This window comes from Rhinolophus sinicus, linkage group LG09 (assembly GCF_036562045.2).
Source record: "Rhinolophus sinicus isolate RSC01 linkage group LG09, ASM3656204v1, whole genome shotgun sequence".
NCBI classification, from domain to species: Eukaryota; Metazoa; Chordata; class Mammalia; order Chiroptera; family Rhinolophidae; genus Rhinolophus; species Rhinolophus sinicus.
In genome coordinates this window covers 53,478,280-53,499,525 of record NC_133758.1, presented here as the reverse complement: position 1 = coordinate 53,499,525, position 21,246 = coordinate 53,478,280, and the positions used below count along the sequence as shown (strand labels likewise).

The following is a 21,246-nucleotide window of genomic DNA, read 5'->3' as shown; positions in this document are numbered from 1 at the left end:
CACCTTCAAAACCATGGACCACTCCATGTATACCTTGGCGGGAAGCTCCGCTTACAGGTGAGTTGCCAGGCAACTATCATCCAAAAAATCCTCCTGTGATTTAGTAATTAAAAACCCCATCATTTGCTGACGTGATTCCATCTATTTGATGTTTTATAAATATCCAAGGAACTTCACTCACATTTAAGTCTGACAGGCTAAGCTGTCATTTTAAATTATGCAGGCAGAGAATCATGAAGTATTAGGACACACACCCACTTGCATACATCAAAACTGTCACTATGTATTAAACCCTTTTTAAAAATGCTGGCTTTCAAATGGCAGCAATATGTGCTATAGCTTTTTTCCTCAGGTACAGCAATAACAAAATATAAGAAGACCCAACCTGCTCTAATGAGCTAGGTTGAAAATGATCACTGAGAGCTAATTCTGTTTAGTGATAATTTTAATCCAGAGTCTCACCATCCCTTTCTCCTGTGATAACTTGCCAAAGGTCTTGAACCACAAATTAAAAGTTTTCTGGTGTCACATGCATTTTCCTAAAACACAGCTCTGATTATATCACTCTCTTGCTCCAAAACCTGGGCAAAAAGACTGAACTCCTCTGTGGCATAGTGGGGCACCCTTCCTACTCTTTCCCTCCCCTATGTGCCAGTTAAATGAGAATGAAGCTTGAAGTCGAGCATCATTTGTGTCATTTGATCAGTGTGGAGAATGAAAATTGATGCTTCTCCCTCTGTGTACACTGTCCTAGCTGCCTGGGCTTCCACCCCATTCATCTCTGCCTATTGCTCATCCTCAAAAGCCACCTTCTCCATGAAGCCTCCCAGCTCCGCCCTCCTCTGTGGTGCCACTGTACTCTGTACCTCTGCCATAGCACACAGGGTATACCTCCTGGCAGAAAGTCTGTGGGGATAGGTAACCTAATTATATTATTGTTAGGCCATATTTAGGCCAGGAACAGGAAACTTCTTATCTTAAAAGCCATCTTGTCTTGCTTTGTACCTTGTACCTGTCAGCTTGTGTTTGCCTTAGGCCTGGAGAAGCCGCCTGGAATGTAGAAAACATCTTATCCTGTCTTGCTTTGTACTTTGTTTGTCTCCCAGGGGCTTGTGATCAGCGGGCCTGGGTGAGCCTGGGTGGTCTGACGGAGGCCTGGGAGCCAGGGTGTGGAGCTGGAGGGCTTGATCATGCCCTGAAACCCTTTGTTGCTAGAGACAATGCAATGAAAACCCCCTGAAACATTGAAGGGGGAACAACCTCGTTTAACTCCTCCTATAAAACTCTATACCCCTTTTTGCTTGGGGAGGTTATGGTCTTTTCTAGCCTGACCTTCCGCAGCTCAAACATGCTAAATAAATTCTAATAGACCACTTTTGGTCTCCCACGACTCATTTCTTCTGGGGGTGCCTAACAATTATAATCCAAGAGGAAGCGTTGAATAGTCTTATTCCTTTTTCCCTGTGTACAGCTAGTGCTCTGCACACAGTAGGCATTGCATCCAATAAGGCTTTGCTGAACTGAATTGTGGTTGGCAGGGGCTAGGACATTATGCTAGTTAGCAGCTTAAGCAAGATTACTTTCCTCCCCTAAAGAAGAACTCTTTGTTCACATGAGACACTTCTAAAAACAGAATATAAAAAACCAATAAAGACAAGAAATCTGTTTGAAGTGGGGCTCTAGGACCTATGCCCCCTTCTCTGCTCACTCCCATCTTACCCTCCCTTTTTTTTTGATTCCCTGTTTTTCCTTGGAGTTAAAAAACCAGCTTCTTAACCATGTTCTATAGTTTGCTTAATGACAAATTCTAATTTGGTGAGAGCATTTGCAAAACAATCATGAGAAACTTTGATAGACTATGAGAATAATAACAACTAACATTTATTAAGCACTAATGTACCAAGCACTGTTCTGGGCATTTCACATGAATTAACGTATCTCATCCTCACAAACCTTATGAGATAGACACTATTAACACCAATTTACAGGTAAGGAAACGGAAGCATAGAGAGCTAACCAACTGGCCTTTGACCACCCATCTGCTGAGTGAATGTTAGAAATAGGATTCCACAGATACAGTGGGGACCACTAACAAAACAATGGGGAATCCAGTAAGTTAACAAGAACAAACATCTTTGGATTAAAATAAGTTGATTTGCTAACTGTTCTGAGAAGATTAAGAAGTTGCATTGATTGCAAGGTTAATATGACCTAAGTAAGTTGCTAAAAGAAGTTAACATCCCCTAACGCTAAATTTATTGAATGATGGCAGGTCTGCTCTCCAGGCTGGTCAGACAGTCTAGAGAATGGGGTGGAGTTCTAGGAGCTGTATTTTCAGAGACCAGAGCAGGTGGAAACAGAAGAGAAGGCTGACATTCACATTTGCCAGCTGATCCTTTTCCCCCTGAGCTGGGTACATTCCTTAGGACCCCTGTTTCCTTTATTCTATAACATCCCCAGCCATCCCCATTGCGTTCAATATGATCTATAGCTAACAACTATCATGTTTACATTTCCAGAGTAAATTTTCTTCTGAGCTCCCATATACCAAACAATCTGCTAACGATGGAAAACCTTGGGTCCAAGAGTGTTTGCAGCTCCTCTAACTTACTGAACACTCAGTCTTTCCCCCCAAATCTACTTATCTCTACTTACAAAATGGCATTTCCATTCACCTAGTTTTTCAAGTCATATTCTTAGGAATAATCCTGGATGTCCCCCCTCCTCTACATCTACATCCTATCTTTAAGTTTTTCCATTCTTTACATTCCATCAAGGGTGAAAACCTTCAGGGTCTGTTCAGATTAGTATGCTTTTTTTTTCATGTATCCAGCACAGGGGAGATTATTTTGGGTTTATGAAAGATTATCAAAGGAGGCTTTGGTCCTATGATAATTCTGATCACACATGAGAACCTTCTGGACTCAATTCATGTGTAAAAAAAGAATATGCAGTTTATAGTCACTGGAACATTTGGAACTTTTACAATAACATCGCTGCCTTTTGACACTTATGGTCAAAGTAGAAAATATTTTTAGGGCTTGTAAAAATTTTTTGATTAGAGTGTAGACATTTCTAGAAAGCCAGGAGTCAAAGTCAAACCAGTTAATGATTATTTTTATTTCTTATACCATTTTCACCAAGTACATTGGCAAAAACTATAATATCTACTTTTAGAAAGAAATGGATACTGTCATAAACTGTTAATGAGAGTGCAACTTGTATAACTTTTTGAGCCAGTTAATTATTTTTATCATAAAATGGGGAAGAAAAATATGCTATACTTTGGCACATATGGCCTATTTCTTTTCCTTCCTTGAACCAATACAAAAGTTTAAGCTTGAGATATTTAAGAGGACATGTGGCTTGATCTCACTGGAAAAGAATCATTTGCTAAATCTAAAGATACAAAAAAGGAAAGAATTAGATATGAAAAATAATGTTACTGCGTGTGTTAAAATATTACTGGATTCTCATAGGTCAGTTTCTAGTGGTTTTGAAATGTTATACTTCAAATTCTCTTTCTGAGCTCCTCCTCGCTTACCACAAGTTGTATCTATGTGTATATTTATGTTGATTTGCTCAGTAGCAGTCTATCCTTTTATATGCTTTTATGGTGAGATTTTGGCTCACAACCTTGCACCTGGCATTAGTCAACCTCTGAAACACACAGATGCTCAATAAATTCCTACTGAAGGTATGAATGCAGCCAAAGGAAATGGCATTGGTTATATATCCAGTTGATGACCATTTTGAAAAATATGTTACATATCTTTATTGGGTATATTATACATAGGGTGCCATAAAAATGTATATACATTTTAAGAAAGGAAAAAACTGTATTAAAATAATACAATGAATGACACTAGCACTCATTTGATTAATGTCATCTTATGAGCAAAAGTCATACTACACATTGCTACCATAATTCAATTCAACTTCAAAAAATAATACATAGATAACATCTCTTAAAATGTGTACATTTTTTTGGCACCCCTGGTATTTTTCTCTGTATCATCTTTTCATTCAGGAACATAGCTATAATTTAAAACTCTGAGACTTCTCAAACCTTCGGAAGTTGCAAAGTCATTGTCCCTCTGATTATGTTAACATGATGTCAAGGTTTAGAAATGAAAAGAAAGAGTTAGAAGGAAATAGAGAAGTAGCACGTGAACAGATGCCTGCCCTGTTCTGTGCGTGTTGGTAAGTGTCTGGTTTATTATCCTCCTGGTGGTGGGGGGAGTGGATACTGTTAGGTGAACCCTGCCTTCCCTATGTCCCAATGGTCTAATGGGGCATCTACTATTGTACTAACACGGGGATTCTCCTGCTCCTTCTGCACTGAACATCCTACCAATTTGATGGCAGGCTGAAAATTTGATCTAAATACCCCTTGCCTTCTAAAGACAATCCAGGATTTCTTTTTGTTGCTGAGTAAAGCAATGACCACCTAGTTGTTTACAGCAGGGGGCTCCACAGTCCTTGCTTTAAAGAATGATCTGGATTTAGAAAAAAAATTAATGGCAGGAATTCTTTAAAAATGTAGTCTCTAAATATTAATTTTCCCATTTCGGTTTTGTTAAAGAATGACTCCAGATTCTCTTTAGTTCACTCTTATTTTAAGATGATTTTTGATTTTTGGGTTTTCCCAACAAAGGAAGCAACAGGAAAGCAGGAGGGAGAGGTACTCAGCGTGGTCCTGACCTGATGTGGGGGCGGCACTCTGGTGCATCGTGGGCAAAGCTGTGTGATACTTGTGTGACCCAGACTAGGCTAGCTCTCTTCTCGGGCCTGTTTTCTCATTTCTAAAGTTGGAAAGAAGTACCTATGACCTAATAGTCTGGTAATAATGCCTTGGTAGATTTCAGCACCCGGGGAGGCTTGAGCAAACCATTAAATCAAACCATTAAATTAAATTAAATTTAAAAAATCCCTGAAACAATCTGTATAGATTCATTCTAACATATATAGTAAGAGGGAAAAAAAATGCATTAACATAAATTGCTTTTTTTTTTCTGGCAATTTGTGATAGATGTTTGCAAATCTCGTGGGGAACATGCAGAGCAGATTCAGCAAAATGGAGAAGGCAAACAGTGTATTTCGGTATTACTCAACTATTTACAGAATATTTTGTAATAAGAAAATCTACTCCTTTGGTGGGATTCCTGCCTCAAAGGGAGAGAAAAATGTAAGTAGAAACTAAAAAACTATAGAAGGAAAACAAAGACCTGAAATATTTTATGGTCTTTGAAATATGCCATGTATTCCTCTTACCAATCACTGTTCCCATTCTTCACTGCAAATCTTTATTATGCTACTTTTTTTTTTTTTTTTTTTAAGAAACGCTTACTCCCCTGCATGGAAGCATGTTGCAATTATCTAACAGCTGCCTGGCTGTCGACTGGGAAATTAGTAGATCATCCTGCAGACATGGGTCTGGATGGAAAGCGATTTCGCAACTACAAGCCTGGGGTGACAGGACAGGACTGTATCCTGGCCTGGTCAGCCTTGCTATGTCTGGGACCCTCTGCAGGAATCGGGAAGCTGACTGTTCTAATGTAACCTTTTAAAAAACTTGAACAGTAATCTTACAACTCATAGGTTAAAAATTAGTTAATGTGCACATTAGTCAGTACATTTTGTTGCTTATTAAAACCCTCCTCATGGAGTACCTTCTGTGTATAATGGAAACAGATGGTTAAAAGCTGAGAGTTTCCCGAGGGCTTCTTTAGATTGAGTATGGGGAGATGTTGGTGGAGAACAGAGTTTTTGTTCCTTATTGCTGCTCCTGGTAACAAGTGTGTACTGCTGACACTCGCACATGTAGCATCATGTAGTCAAATTAAACTTAAGGAGGTCAAGTGATTTAAAATACCCAGGGTCATAGAATAGAAAGTACTAGTTCTCACAATTGCATATTCTGAGAACCATTTAAAGTCCTTCCCATTCTAGTTTAGTCATTAGTTCACATGCAAAGCTAAGCCTGGCAATTCTTTTGGTCAAGGAAGAGCTGCAAGTAAGCTTTTGAGCCAAAACATAAAGCTTTGTTAGTTTCAGTTGGTATCTTTAGTTAGGAAGCAAAATGGTATTAGAAATCAAATATAATTTAACTTAGTGAGTCCTACTAGGAATAATTTATTTTAACACTTCTATTTAGCATGTAAAAAATCCTCTAACAAAGCAGAAGAGTTCTTATCACTTCTATACTTCTATAACGCACTGGTATAGCATTCCGTTCTCTGCGAGACAGTGAACACTTGTGGTCTAAAGGAGGCCAAAGATAGATATTTTTAAAAGAAGTATTAACTTTAAAATGGTTTTGAACTAAACCATTCTGAACTAAAACATAATGCATATGCATTCTTGTTCTACGATATTTGATGGAGTTGGGCTAGAATCTTCCAGCTGATGCCTGTATTCCACAAATATTTACTGAGTTCATGGTTTGGGCATGAACAATATGGGGGACAGGTAAGTAATTGGTAAACATGATGCATTTATAATGTTCCATAAAGCAGAGGTATTTATTTCCCCTAGTGTTTCTTCTCAGAAGGTTCTCCACAATCGGGGCACAGTGGTGGTGCTGGCTGAGCTTTCCTGATAAATTTGACAAGTGAGGCATTCTAGCAGATATTTCTCTTTTGGGAACCACTAGGCTGCCTTGGGACATGATTAACCATGTCCTAAATATAACTAATCCTAGCTAAGATTAACATCTGGAAAACAATACTTCATAATAAATCTTAGCATACTGCAAGAGAAAGAAAATGTATTTTTAGTTTAGGGGTTAACAGAGAATTGAAAGCTCACTGAATTTCAACTTACACTAATATATGGAACTCTGTAAATTCTTCCATGTCATTTACATGAAATAAAATAAGAAAACAGGTACAAATTGCATTCAACATGGTTCCTGGTCATTGGAAGCATCCTGGTGTTTCCTATTTCTGCAGCAGCCCCCCACTGAGTATCTGCCACAGCATCATTTCCCAGCAGGTTCCACCATCTCCTCCCACCCCCACCTTCCTCACAAGGGAAACAACTGTAAGACTGTTAACTATGAGGAGCATGCAGTTGACCAAGGGGAGAGAAAGGAGCTCCTGAGGACTTCCTGAGGAAGACAGCCTCTGAGAGGGGGGCCCAGTGAGCTGCTCTATTTCAAAAGGCCAAATATACTGACATGTTCAGATCACACCATGTGACACAGACAGAAATGGTCCTTATGATTTACATTCACCTCACGCAGAGTTTTTTATCTGAAGAGATCTGAGATGTCATTAAACATGTTCAACTAAGGACAATAAAATTTTTCCTTTTTTGGAAAAATTATTAAGTCTTGTCAACTTTAGAAGAAGATATATTTAGTCACTGTATATATCTTTGCTGAGAGTCATAGCAAAGCTGATTTCTTTCTTAGTGATTACCACCTGCCTCAGGTAGCTGGTATGAGGAATCTTTCATTTCTTCTTCACAGATTCGTGCATAACACTCCAGATTCACATTAATATCAAGTAGAATAAGAAACAATGGCACACCATGCACTTAATTGTCACATGAATAAAACTGTAAGCAAACAGGAATTATATTTGTGGTTAGATTGCTGAGTTAATACAATAATAGAATAAAACTTGTATTTCAAAGGTAGCTTTTTGTTGATATCATGGATTCTAACTATTATGTAATCAGTGGAGTTTCATATCACAAGGAGAAATTCTGAGATGTCCTAAATTAAATTACAGCAGGCCAGAGAGTGGAAAAAAGACAAAAAAGGGTTAATCAACCCCAAAAAGGGGCTAAACAACTAACAAAACTGTTCACATTCCTGAATATGATGGAATTTCGGATTAACTTCCAGGTGGCTGTTTCTGTGATAATCTAAAAGAGAGAATAGCCAGGTGCCATCAAACCTCTGGAGGCTTCTCTTCTCGTGTACACAGAAACTTTCCAATCTTCTGCCCACAGCTAATTCACAGGAACGAACACTTCTTCCTTGTGGACTCTGCACTGATCCCTGGGCTGGCCTCTCTTCAGCTTCTCCTACCCCCTTTATCTACAGTCAGTGTAAATTCTAACTGCTTACATCTTTTCCCCCTACTTGACGTATAAAAATGCTCAACATTTCCAGGACAGTGGACATGTTTGCCTTTCCCACTTGGCGCTGCTGCTGCTGGTTTAGACTTCATGTTCTAGGAGCTGGTGTTTTTTGTTTTTTTCTTGCTAGAAATGGCCCAATTAAACCCTTTCTTTAAAAAATGCTCTCAGCCTTGCAAATTAAAATTTTTGTTTCACAGATGTTAAGAAAGACATTTAATTCTAACTACTGACACATACACCATCTTAAAGAAGGTTTTTCTTTCTTTGAATACTTTTAATATGAAATTATCAAAGGGCAGTTTCTTTACTGCCTAAACCCTGTTTTAAAAGCTTTAATTACATTTCTTGATATTGTGAACACATTCTTGTTGTTTATTAGGAGGAGGGAAGTACTCTAAAACGTATTACTAAATATTCAGTTTTCTCTGAGACAGTAGTAGAAAATTCTGCTTTACAGGAGTCCATGTAGAAGCCAGTATCAGAACTTCATTGCTTTTTATGGCTGAATAATATTCCATTGTATGGACAGACCACATTTTATTTCTCCACTCATCATATGATGGACATTTACATTGTTTCCACTTTCTGGCTGTTTTGAATAATGCTGCTATGAATAGGTATTGTGTCTTTATCTGAGCTTTACAGAAAAATTAACTTTGTGTAGAAATTAATTTTTTAGAGAAAGCAGAAACAGAACAGTTATAATATATTAGCTTGGTGCAAAAGTAATTGTGGATTAAAAGGTTAAAAAAAAAATTGCAAAAACCGCAATTACTTCTGCACCAACCTAATAAAAGCCCATTCATTTAACAAAATTAAAAAAAATTACTTTCAGGTGTACAAAGCAACATAATAGTTAGACATTTAAAACCCTCATAAAGTGATAACTCACCCCCCCAAGCTACTACCCCTCTGACATCTTTTATAACTGTTACAATACCATTGACTATCTTCCCTGTGTTGTACTCCACATCCCGTGACTATATATACCTATATATTTAGTTATAGTTGACATTCAGTATTATTCTACTTCAGCTTTAGGTGTACAGCACATTGGTCAGGCATCTACACAGTCTATTTTGTGATCCCCCTGATAAGTTCAGTGCCTATTTGGCACCTTACATAATCTTGACAACATTGTTGATTATATTCCCTATACTGTATTAACTACAAATTTGTATTTCTTAACGCCTTCACCTTTTTCATCCTGCCCCCAACCCCATTCCCATCTATCACCCTGATAGACCTAGTACCTATCTGGCACCATACCTAGTTATTACGATATTGTTGACTATATTCCTTATGCTATAACCTACATCCCCATGACTACTGTATAACACCCAATTTGTTCTTAATCCCTTCCCCTTTCACCCATCCTTTATCACCCTCCCATCTTAAAGAAGTCCCTCTAAGATTCCTTGTAATACTGGTTTGGTCGTGATAGGGTTTCCAGGTGGGAATTCCCACCCGTTCTCAGGAATTATTTTCACTTTCCCGTTCCCAAATCCCGAGAAAATTTGGTTGGGAAATCGGGAAAATAGGCTCCTTGAACTCAGGTGGTTGGTAGTATTGGCCGTCACTTTGTGGAAATGATTCATCATGGAGAACAGAAAACAATTTATATCTCGGGATTCAGGACTGGGAAAGCAAAAAAAAAATTAAAAAATTCCTGAGAATGGGTGGGAATTCCCACCTGGAAACCCTAGGTAGTGATGAACTCCTTTAGCTTTTTCTTGTCTGGGAAGCTCCTTATCTGTCCTTCAATTCTAAATGACAGCCTTGCTAGGTAGAGCAATCTTGGTTGTATATCGTTGCTTTTCATCACTTGGAATATTTCCTACCACTCCCTTCTTGCTGCAAAGTTTCTGTTGAGAAATCAACTGACAGTCTTATGGGGGCTCCCTTGTAGGTAACTAACTGCTTTTGTCTTGCTGCTTTTAAGATTCTCTCTTTGTATTTAACCTTTGGCATTTTAATTATGATGTGTCTTGGTGTTGGCTTCTTTGATTTATTTTGTTTGGGACTCTCTGTGCTTCCTGGGCTTGTATGTCTATTTCCTTCACCAGGTTAGGGAAGCTTTCTGTCATTATTTCTTCAAACAGGTTTTCAATTCCTTGCTCTCTCTCTTCTTCTGGTACCCCTATAATGTGAATGTCCATATGCTTGATATTGTCCCAGAGGCCCCTTAAACTCTCCTCAATTTTTTGGATTCTTTCCACTTTTTGCTGTTCTGGTTGGGTGTTTTCTGCTATCTTATCTTCTACATTGCTGGTTGGATCCTCTGCTTCATCTAATTTACTGTTGATTCCCTGTAATATATTTTTCATTTCCATTATTGTATTCTTTATTTCTGACTGGTTCTTTTTATGGTTTTCATCTCTCTGTTGAAGTTCTCCCTGAGATCAGTGAGCATTCTTATAGTCAGTGTTTGGAACTCTGTGTCTGATAGATTGCTTATCTCCATTTTGCTTAGTTCTTTTTCTGGAGCTTTGTTCTGTTCTTCTATTTGGGTCATGTTTCTTTGCCTCCCCATTTTGGCTGCCTCCCTGTGTTTGTTTCTATGTATTAGGTAGGGCTGCTATGTCTTCCAGTCTTAGTAGAGTGGCCTTATGTAGTAGGTGTGCTGTGGGGTTCAGTGGCACAGTCTTTCTGGTCACCTGAGCCATGCACTCCAGGTGTGTCCCTTGTGTGGGTTGTATGTGCCCTCCTCTTGTAGTTGAGCCTTGGTTGATAACTGCACATCAATGTGAGGGACTGACCTCACTGGTTGTGAGGACTGGCCTTGACTATAGTGGAAGAGTTGTTGTGCAGCGGCTGACTCTACATTTCTCAGAATAGGATCTGCCTCAGCAGGACTCTGGTGCCTGCCCAATCTGCCCCTTGGGTGTGTCGTACTTGGAGGCAGCAGGGTGATGCTCCAGCTCGTTTTGAAGCTGGTCACTGGGGGCGCCAGACCCAGGACCAACTTGGAGAGGATCCACTGTAGGTCTACTTCAGCCACTACCTGTGCCCCACCTGGGGCCACCCAGCGGGAGCCAGAAAGAAATCCTCAGATGGCTGCCACCCATGCTGTGCTTGGAATCACCTTGAGAGGCCAAGCCATGAACCAAGGCCGGCTGCTGCTAGTGTTGGCTTAGTGCTGCTCATCCAGAGGTACAGAACACACTCAAGCCAGATGCTGCTTGTCTGGGTTCCGGGAACCTTTGAGACACCTTAGGAAAGTGCAGCCTGTGTCAGGACAAGTGGCCTGCATGAAAACGCCACTGGAAGTGGCCTGGATGTGCGTGGAAAGTTGGGCGGAGCCAGGTCTCAAATCGCCAGGGTGGAGCAAATAAGCAGCAGAGACTCCAAAATGGTGGCCGCCAGTGTTCACACGCTGGGAAGGGGGAAGGCTCAACAAGGAAACAATGGCCTCCACCAGCTCCTCCCTCCAAGAGAAAGCCAACTCTCCAGCTCCTGTTCCAAGCCAGATAACTCAATTCCCTACCATTTGTCCCTGCCTCCTTTCCCACTGCTGCCCCAGTGCTGAAGCTCAGAGCGAGTGATTCCACTGGTGGGTAAGGCTGCGCACAGTCCCTTTAAGAGGAGTGCCTATGAGTGCAGCTGCACTGTCTCACTCAGTCATAATGTCCACTGGTTTACACAACCAAAATTTATGGGGACTTCTCTCCCCAGCACTAGAACCCTGGACTGGGGTGGGACTGGGATCTCTCCCTCCTTTAGAGGGTGAGGGTGGGAGACCCCACAGTCGAAACAGTCCTCCTGATTTTTAAAGGTCACATGTGGGTGTTGGACCAGACCGTCCAGTGTCTCTGACCTTCCTACCACTATGGAGGTGGCTTCTTCTGCACGTCCTTGGTTGAAAGGCTTCAGTTCAGCTTGATTTCAGGCGATTCTCAATAATGGCTGTTTTGTAGATTAGTTGTAATTTTGATGTGGTTGTGAGAGAAGGTAAACAGCATTTATCTACTGCACCATCTTGGTTGTCTCTCCTAACAAATATTTTTTGAACAACTAATATGTGCCGGCATTGTCCAGGCACAATGGTAAACAATAATTCCATGTGAACAGTCAACAACGGTACAGTAACCTATCCATAATAATGAGTTTTAAAATCTTGATTAGATTTAGTTATTCATTCAACAATATTTAATGAGATGTTGCTGTGTCAGGCACTGCACGGAGAACAACTCAAAATCCTATCAAAATAACTTCTTATAAAATTACTGGTCTTTATTTGTCAATTATATCTTACTAAGGCTGGAAAAAATAAACACCCCTAAAAAAAACCCAAACGAAAAAAACAAAAATTACCTGCCAATTTCCATAAAGATTTTTGTTAGAGAAATTAAGATATATTTTCAGTATGGGAACTGTATTTTGAATCAGCATTTTTGCTTTTCTATTTCTTTTCTTCCTTTTTCTCTCTTGAACTGATTTAAAAAAGATAAAGTAAGAATATGCAAAATTTGAATTTTTTGGGTCTTATAATGACTATTCTCAGCTGTGTATCCATACTGTCACCACACTCAACTCAAGCACATAGATGAGACAATTCATTTTATAGGGTAAGGAGTACTGAAGGGTACCCAAGTTTTGCTACCATAAAGTTGTCTTTTAGGATATTGATTTTAAGCTGGTTATTAAGAAACAAAAGACTCAGAAAGAACCTTTGACCTTCACCTCCTTTTCCTGTCTAAGAGATTCAGATGGAAAAACTTGATTCAGGCAGGAATCTTAGCACAATCACTTTAGGATTAAACTGAAACACTCCAAGCAGGAGCCTGTTGATTAGATTCCCCCACCCCAGATGTCCCATTGTTTTCTGGGTTGCTTAGCAAAAATTCACCTGCCAAGTGTGTTTTGGATTTCCTCAATTACCTACAAATCACCCATTTTCACTTTTAAAATCTAAGACCCAATTTCCCCACTTTTCTCCTTTGTCCAAAATGTCATATATACCCAATTTTGCCTCACTGTCTTTGGAATTTTCATACTATGTGAATTCCCTGTGTGCACATATTAAAATTTTGATTTTCTCCTTTAATTTCTGTTAATTTGATTATTCGCCCAGCTAGAAGAAACTAGAAGGTGGAAGGAAAAGTATTATTTATTTTTATTAGCTTCCACAATATTAACTTCTATTCAGCAATCATTCACCCCTTTGGAATGGAGCCTGTCTCTTTTTGATCCCCACCCCCCCTTGGTACTAAATAGAAAGGCCCTGAAATTAGGCAGATTCAAATGATCAGCAGTCTCCCAATTAATTTCACTGAGATGTCCAAGTTAAAATCTAACGAGACATTTGCAAAAGGGGGTCTCAAAGTGCATTTAAAGTGAACAATTAAATGGTTTTTCATATTCAGAGTTGTGCAACCACTTCCATATCACTTTTAGAACATTTTCATCCCTCCAAAAAGAAACCTTGTACCCATTTAAGCAGTTACTCCTCATCTGAACCCCATTGTGCTTGAGCCCTATGCAACCCTAATCTACTTTGCCACTGCAGATATACCTATTCCATTTCATATAAATGGAACCATACAATACGTGGCCTTTTGTGACTGGCTTCTTTGACTTAGCTTAATGTTTTCAAGGTTCATCCATATTGCAATGTATCAGTACTTCATTCCTTTTTATAGTTAAATAATATTTAATTGTACAGATATGCCACATTTCGTTTCCATCAGTTGATGGGCATTTGGGTTATTTCCACTTTTTGGCTATGATGAATAATGCTGCTGTGAACATTTGTCTAGAAGTTTTTCTGTGCATGTATGTTTTCAAAAATTTTTGGTAGCTATAGCCAGGAGTAGAATTGCTGGGTGATATGGTAACTCTGCCAGACTGTTTTCCAAAGTGACTGCATCATTTTTCATTCCCACCAGCAGTATATGAGGGTTTCAATTTCTATACATCCTTGCAAACATTTGTTTTTATCTGACATTTTGATTATACCCTTCTTAGTATGTGTGAAATGGTATCTCATTATGGTTTTGATTTGCATTTCCCTAATGGCTAATGATTTTGAGCATTTTTTCATGAGCTTAATGGCCCTTTATATATCTTATTGGGGAAATGTCTATTCTGATCCTTTGCTCATTTAAACATTGATAAAATTATAATTAAAGATAGACTTATTCATCTTTTTATTATTGAGTTGTAAGAGTTCTTTATGTATTCTAGATACAATTCTCTTATCTGATACATAATTTACATATGTTTTCCCCTTTCGTAAATTACCTTTTTACTTTCTTGAACCATGAGGAACTTTATAGAAAAACAACTATCCTGGCTTTCATTTACAAACCACGTTCAAGATATAAATTAATTAAGAATGTAAAATTGGTGAGAGTGACTTTAGAATGTGGAAAATGGTTGCCCTGTGACAGCCCACTTATTTATAAGCTTTAGAGCCAGGCCTCATCATCTTTATAAGTTGGCATCTGCGAGTGCCTGACATTGGATGCTCACAAATATTTGTTGAACTTTTAACCTCCAATAGTCTTCACAGATTTTAGGTTTAAAATTTGAAATCCTGGATAAATCAAGTAATAGTCTGGCATGGTGTATTCCTGTGCTTTTGTTTCCTCCTCTATGAAGTAGAAATAATAGACTTAAAAAAAAATTTACCTAATCCAAACTCACCTCATTTCATTAATTTTTAAAATTTATTAAAGTTTTATTAAATTTATTGCAGTGACATTGGTTAATAAAATTATATAGGTTTCAAATGTACAATTCTATAATAAATGATCTATATACTGCATTGCGTGTTCACCACCGAAGTCAAATCTCCTTCTGTCACTATATATTTGATCCCTTTCACACCTCTCCCCACACCCGTTTCCCTCTAGCAACCACCACACTATTATCTGTTTTTGTTTCTTGCTTTCAGTTTTATATCCCACATATGATATGTGAAATCATATGGGTCTCGACTTTTTCCATTTGACTTATTTCGCTTAGCATGCCAATTTCAAAATCCATCCATGTTGTCGCAAATGGCAGTATTTCATCTTATGGCTGAGTAATATTCCATTGTGTATATGCACCACATCTTCTTTATCCAATTATCTATCGAAGGACACTTTGGTTGTTTCCATGTCTTGGCCACTGTGAATAGTGTTGCAAAGAACACAGGGGTACATATATCTTTATGGATAAGTGTTTTCAAATATTTTCAGGTAGATACCCTGAAAAGGGATTGCTGGGTCATATGATACCTCTATTCTTAATTTTTTGAGGAACTTCCATACTGTTTTCCATAGTGGCTGTACCAATTTACATTCCCACCAGCAGTGTATGAAGGGTTCTTTTTCTTCACAACCTCTCCAACACTTGTTATTAATTGTCTTGTTGATGATAACCATTCTAACTGCTGTGAGGGGGTATCTCATTGTGTTCTGATTTGCATTTCCCTGATAGCTAGTGAAGTTGAGCATCTTTTCATTTATCTGTTGGCCATTTGTATGTCTTCTTGGGAGACGTGCCTGTTCAGGTCCTCTGCCCATTTTTTAATTGGATTGTTTTTGTGTGAGTTCTTTATATATTTTGGATATTAACCCCTTATTAGAGGTGTTGTTTGTAAATATCTTCTCCTATTTGGTTGGTGGTCTCTGTTTTGTTGATGGTTTCTTTAGCTGTGCAGAAGCTTTTTAGTTTGATAAAAGTCCCATTCATTTATTTTTGCTTTTATTTCCCTTGGAGGTCAAATTCATAAAATCCTCTCTAAGACCAAGGTCCATAAGTTTAGTATCTATGTTTTCTTCTATGCACTTTACTGTTTCAGGCCTTATATCCACCTTATTCACCAGATCTGGCAGTGTGCAACTTCTGGCTCTTCCCCAAAATCAAAATGACTATGAAAGGAAAATGTTTTGAATCCATTCAGGACATTGAGGCAGCCACAACAGCACGACTAAAGACACTCATGAAAGAGGACTTCCAGAACTGCTTCAGAAAGTGGCAAGAATGATGGGATAAGTGTGTTCGAAGAAAGGGGGAGTATTCTGAGGGGGATTCACAGCAATGTGTCTTTTACTGTAATAATTTTTTTTTATTTAAACATTCACCGTATTTTTCTATCACACCTCGTATATCGTGTTGTTATTTTAATTTGTCTCTATGTATCTTTTGAACTCTCCTTTTATTTCTTCTTTGACCCAGTCATTCTTTAGCAGCATGTTGTTTAATCTCCACATATTTGTGGGTTTTTTTTCACTTTCATTTTGCAGTTGATCTCTGCAAAATTCTCCAGAGAATATGCTTGGTTGGAGAATATGATTGGTATGATTTCAATCTTCTTAAATTTGTTGAGGCTAGTTTTGTGTCTCAACATATGGTCTATCCTTGACAATGTTCCATGTGCACAAGAGGAGAATGTATAATCTGGTGTTCTCGGATGAAATGCTCTGTTAATGTTGATTATGTCCATCTGATCTAATGTGTTATTTAAGGCTGATATTTCCTTATTTTCTGTTTGGATGATCTATAGCTCTCAATGGGGTATTTAGGTCCCTTACTATAATTGTGTTTTCTTCAGTTTCTCTTTTTAGTTTTGTTAGTAGCCACTTTATATATTTTGGCACTCCCAGATTGGGTGCCTGTATAAGTGTTATGTCTTCTAGATGTATTGTTCTCTTTACCATTATAAAATGTCCTTTTTTTTTTCTTGTTACCTTTTTTATCTTCATATCTATTTTGTCAGTTATAAGTATGGATACACCTACTATTCTCTGGATGCCCTTTACTTGGAGTTTCATCATCCAACCATCCACTTTGAGTCTATATTGGTGTATACAGCTGAGATATGCCTCCTGAAGGCAGTATATGGTTGGATTTTATTTTATTTTATTTTATTTTTAATATTTTATTGGGGAAGGGGAACAGGACTTTATTGGGGAACAGTGTGTACCTCCAGGACTTTTTTCCAAGTCAAATTGTTGTCCTTTCAATCTTAGTTGTGGAGGGCGCAGCTCAGCTCCAGGTCCAGTTGCCGTTGCTAGTTGCAGGGGGCACAGCCCACCATCCCTTGCGGGAGTCAAAACCGGCAACCTTGTGGTTGAGAGGACACACTCCAGCCAACTGAGCCATCCGGGAGGCCGCTCAGCTCAAGGTGCTGTGTTCAATTTTAGTTGCAGGAGGCGCTGCCCACCATCCCTTGCGGGACTCGAGGAGTTGAACTGGCAACTTTGTGGTTGAGAGCCCACTGGCCCATGTGGGAATTGAACCGGCAGTCTTCGGAGTTAGGAGCATGGAGCTGTAACCACCTGAGCCACCGGGTCGGCCCCTGGATTTTATTTTTTGACCCAAGCTGCTACTGTTTGCCTTTTTATTGGTGGGCACAATCCATTTACATTTAGGGTCATTACTGATGTTTGAGGATTTCCTGTAGCTGTTTTATCTTTTGTTTTCTGGTAGCTCTGTGTCTCTACTGATTCTTTTCCCTTATGTTTCTGTCTGTTATTTTAATTTTGTGGTATTGTATTATTTTTTCCCTCTTATTTATTTATATATATTTTTATGTCATATGGATAATATGTCTCTGGATTAGTGAGAGAAGCAATATATTAATTCACATAATGTTCATAGAAGAGTGCCCCCATATGGTAAGTTTCGATAATTCTGAGCTATTTTGCAGGTGCACTTTGAAGCTTAGAAATACAGGACACTGCTCTTACGCTATTCACAAGCTGTACACTGTTAGTAGTACTTAGTGGCTTTCAACCTGAGTTTCCTGGGTTTCTTGGAAGTGTTTCAAAGAATTCAGCAAACACTTAAAAGACCTGTAATAAAACCCCTTATACAAACAAATGTCTTAAGTGCCATATTGTAATTTGTGGGGTACTACCAATGTGTTACCTTGTGCTATTATACTATGTTACTTATTTTGGTTTCGCCTTCTGATCACATCTATACGTATGTTTATTTTTCTTCCCCCTACATTTTATTATGAAAAAACTCAAAGATACAACACATTTGAAATAATTTTTTAGTGAATGCTTGAATACCCACCATCTAGACTCTGTCATTACCATTTTACTGTACTTAAGAAAATGACATATCTATCCACCTTACTTTTAACGTATTTCAAAGAAATTGCAGACACCAGTACACTTCTTTCTAAATACTCCAGCATGCAGTTCTTTATCTAGACATTAATATTTTTTCACAGTTTTTTTAAATGTAAAATTTAGATCCATAGTAACACAAATCTTAAGTGTACATTTGCTGAGTTTTGACACATGCATATACCTACGTAACCCAAACTATCAAGATATTATACAGATATTTCAACTTCTTGCAGATGTGTTGTTTTTTAGAGAGATGCAGAGCACTGGACATTGTTTAGAAGATGCAGCCCCTTTCCCACAGTGTAACCGTGAAGGGATGTCCCCACAGGCACAGAGGATGCAGTGCCCTGCCTTATCAAAGGCTACCCCACAGGTGAGTCCAAGCACTCATTATACAGTAACTGTCACGTCATCATAGGTGACAATGTGACACAGTTCCATGATAGAATACTGTCTTATATACAGTATTTACCTCTTCTTCAGATCGTTCATTTATATCCTTTATCATTTCCTTTGATAAACTGGCAAACGTAAGTGTTTCCCTGAGCTGCTATAGCAAATAATCAAACCCAAGGGGGAGGAGATCATGGGAACCTCTGATTTGTAGCCAAGTCAGAGAGAAGTTGTGGGTAACCTGGGGACCTACTACTTGCAAGTGGCCTCTAAGTGGGAGGAATCTCACAGGACTGAGCCCTTAACCATTCAGTCTGACACTGTCTCCAAGCAGATAATGTTAAATTTCAGGACAACCAGCTGCTGTCACAGAACTGCTTGGTGGGGAAGCTCCCCACACTTCCATCTGGTATCAGACGTGTTATGAATGTGGTAGTAGAGTGAGAGTAAAAGAGAGACACAGGAGGAAAAGTGTAGGTTTCCTACTCACACAGAAATATTGGTGCTAAGCAAACCCTCTCAAAAATTCCTTCTCAGGATGAGGGTTTCCAAAAAAGTATAGAAGAAAAGGATAACCATGGGTTGACCAACTAAGATATTTGGTCTACCTATATTATACCCAGTCACTAAATTTATTCTTCATACCTAAAAAAAAAAATTACTGCCCATAAACAGGAATATTTCCAACTCCATAGGTTGAGAAAATAAAACTGAACATAAATTTGTCTAGAAATAAAGGTCAAAATGAGAATTAAGAATGCGTATGTGCACCCAGGCAGTTGATTACATATTTAATGAATTCAATAGTACATTTATTTTAAAATGTCCTGCAAAAAATCAACTTTGAAGTTGAAACTTCAATTTTGCTAATAATTTTCAAATTGTCCTGAAAGCTTAGATTAAAGGACTTGAGAGCTATGAGATTCAAATCAGTGCTAGAGAGGGTAGATGTGGTTACCTCGACTCCTAACAGATGGCAAAGGCAGATGGGACTTAGCAGAAAATCACTTTACCTTTCTCATTGCTCTTTTTATTTTTTTCTGGGATGTTCTCTATCTTTGAGAGTATTCTAAAATCAATTATTCAAATGGGTGTACTCCTAGAGGCTCTTATCATGTAAATACATTGGTACAAAGCATAAGAATCTACACCCTGAGCTTTAGAAGTTTCAAGTTACAGTAAGCAAAGTCTGATTTTATAAACCTGTTCTAAATATCCAATTTCCTCTGATTTTCTTTCTCCCAAAATAGCTGTTTCCATGGCTACATAATAACTTATTATTAGGACTTAGAGGAAATGCATTTTGGGGGATCATGCAGTAGCGATTGTTTTTAATGTTCACAGTGGGAACTAGGGAATTGTGTATCAAATATAATCTCTGGTCATTTGCACAGCTTGCTCGATGCTTCAAAGACACACATTTTTACCAAAAGTACAATATTGAAAACTCAGTTATAGTGATCGTTCCCCTCCTCTTCTAGGCATATCAGTCCTGGTGTTGGACAGTGTAGCCTGGCTACCCTGGCTGCTATGCAGTTTCTCTTCAGGGACATGGAAGTGGCTACCGACTGGGCCAGTGGGGCAGTGTGATGGGGTGGGGGACAAGGCTAGATGGGGACAGGCTGCCTGACTATTAGCAAAACTGATTCCCTCTGTTTTCTCTGGGATCTGGCCTGCAGAGTATGGAGTGGACCTGCCAGTCAGGAGCCAGGGACAAGAGGGGCAGACAGGGAAAGAGAAGTCAAAATGCCCAGACAGCAGGAACAGAAGAGCTGGTTCCCCGAGTGCCTCTGACTTGCAGTGGCTTCCATGAGACTCAGAACAAATTTCCCTTTTCTTGAAGTTGCCTGAGCAAGTTTCACTCCTTGCATACCAAATAGCATAACATAGATCTTAGTAGCCTTTTCATTTATATACCATATAAATGGTATATATGCTTTATAATTTGGGAATTTCCATTCGCATGTATCTGTTTGCAGGCTTGGAGAGTGGCATGTATCTGTGGCTGGTAAAACATGAAGCAGGTCTAATAAACACACATTTAGACTTTCATCTGTTGTTGACCAGAGAACCCCTGGCTCCACAGCAGACTGCCCCCCTCACCAGTTTTGGCCAGTTGTTCCCATTGCTTTTCCTGCCCTGGATCCTTCTTTCCCTGTAATCTTTCTTTTTTCAGATTGAGATGTAATTCATATAATGTAAAGTTCACCATTTTAAAGTATACAAGTCAGTGGTTTTTAGTATATTCACAGGCTGTACAACCATCACTATTATCCAATTCCAGAACATTCCCATTATCCCCCCAAAGAAACCCTGTATCCATTCGCAGTCACTCTCCGTTTCTCCCCCAAGCCCTCGGCAACCACTACTCTACTTTCTGTGTCTATGGATTTGTCTATTCTGGACATTTCATATAAATGGAATCATATGTGACCTTTTGTGTCAGGGTTCTTAAACTCAGCATAATGTTTTCAATGTTCATTCATGTTGTAGCATGTATCAGGGCTTCATTCTTTTTCATTGCTGAATAATATTCCACTGTGCCATGTATCACATTTTGTTTATCCATTCATCATTTGATGGACATTTGGTTTGTTTGCACTTTTTGGGGATTAAGAATAATGATGCTATGAATATTTGTGCACAAGTTTTTGTCTGGATATATGTTTTTCATTCTCTTGGG

At 38.7% G+C, this 21,246-nt stretch overlaps 1 protein-coding gene across 6 annotated transcripts in view; it reads right to left on the bottom strand.

Annotated features, from left to right (window-relative positions):
• GNAL (G protein subunit alpha L) overlaps positions 1-21,246 on the bottom strand; it is a 202,107-nt gene that overhangs the window by 25,403 nt on the left and 155,458 nt on the right. The gene's annotated exons all lie outside the window — the stretch shown is intronic.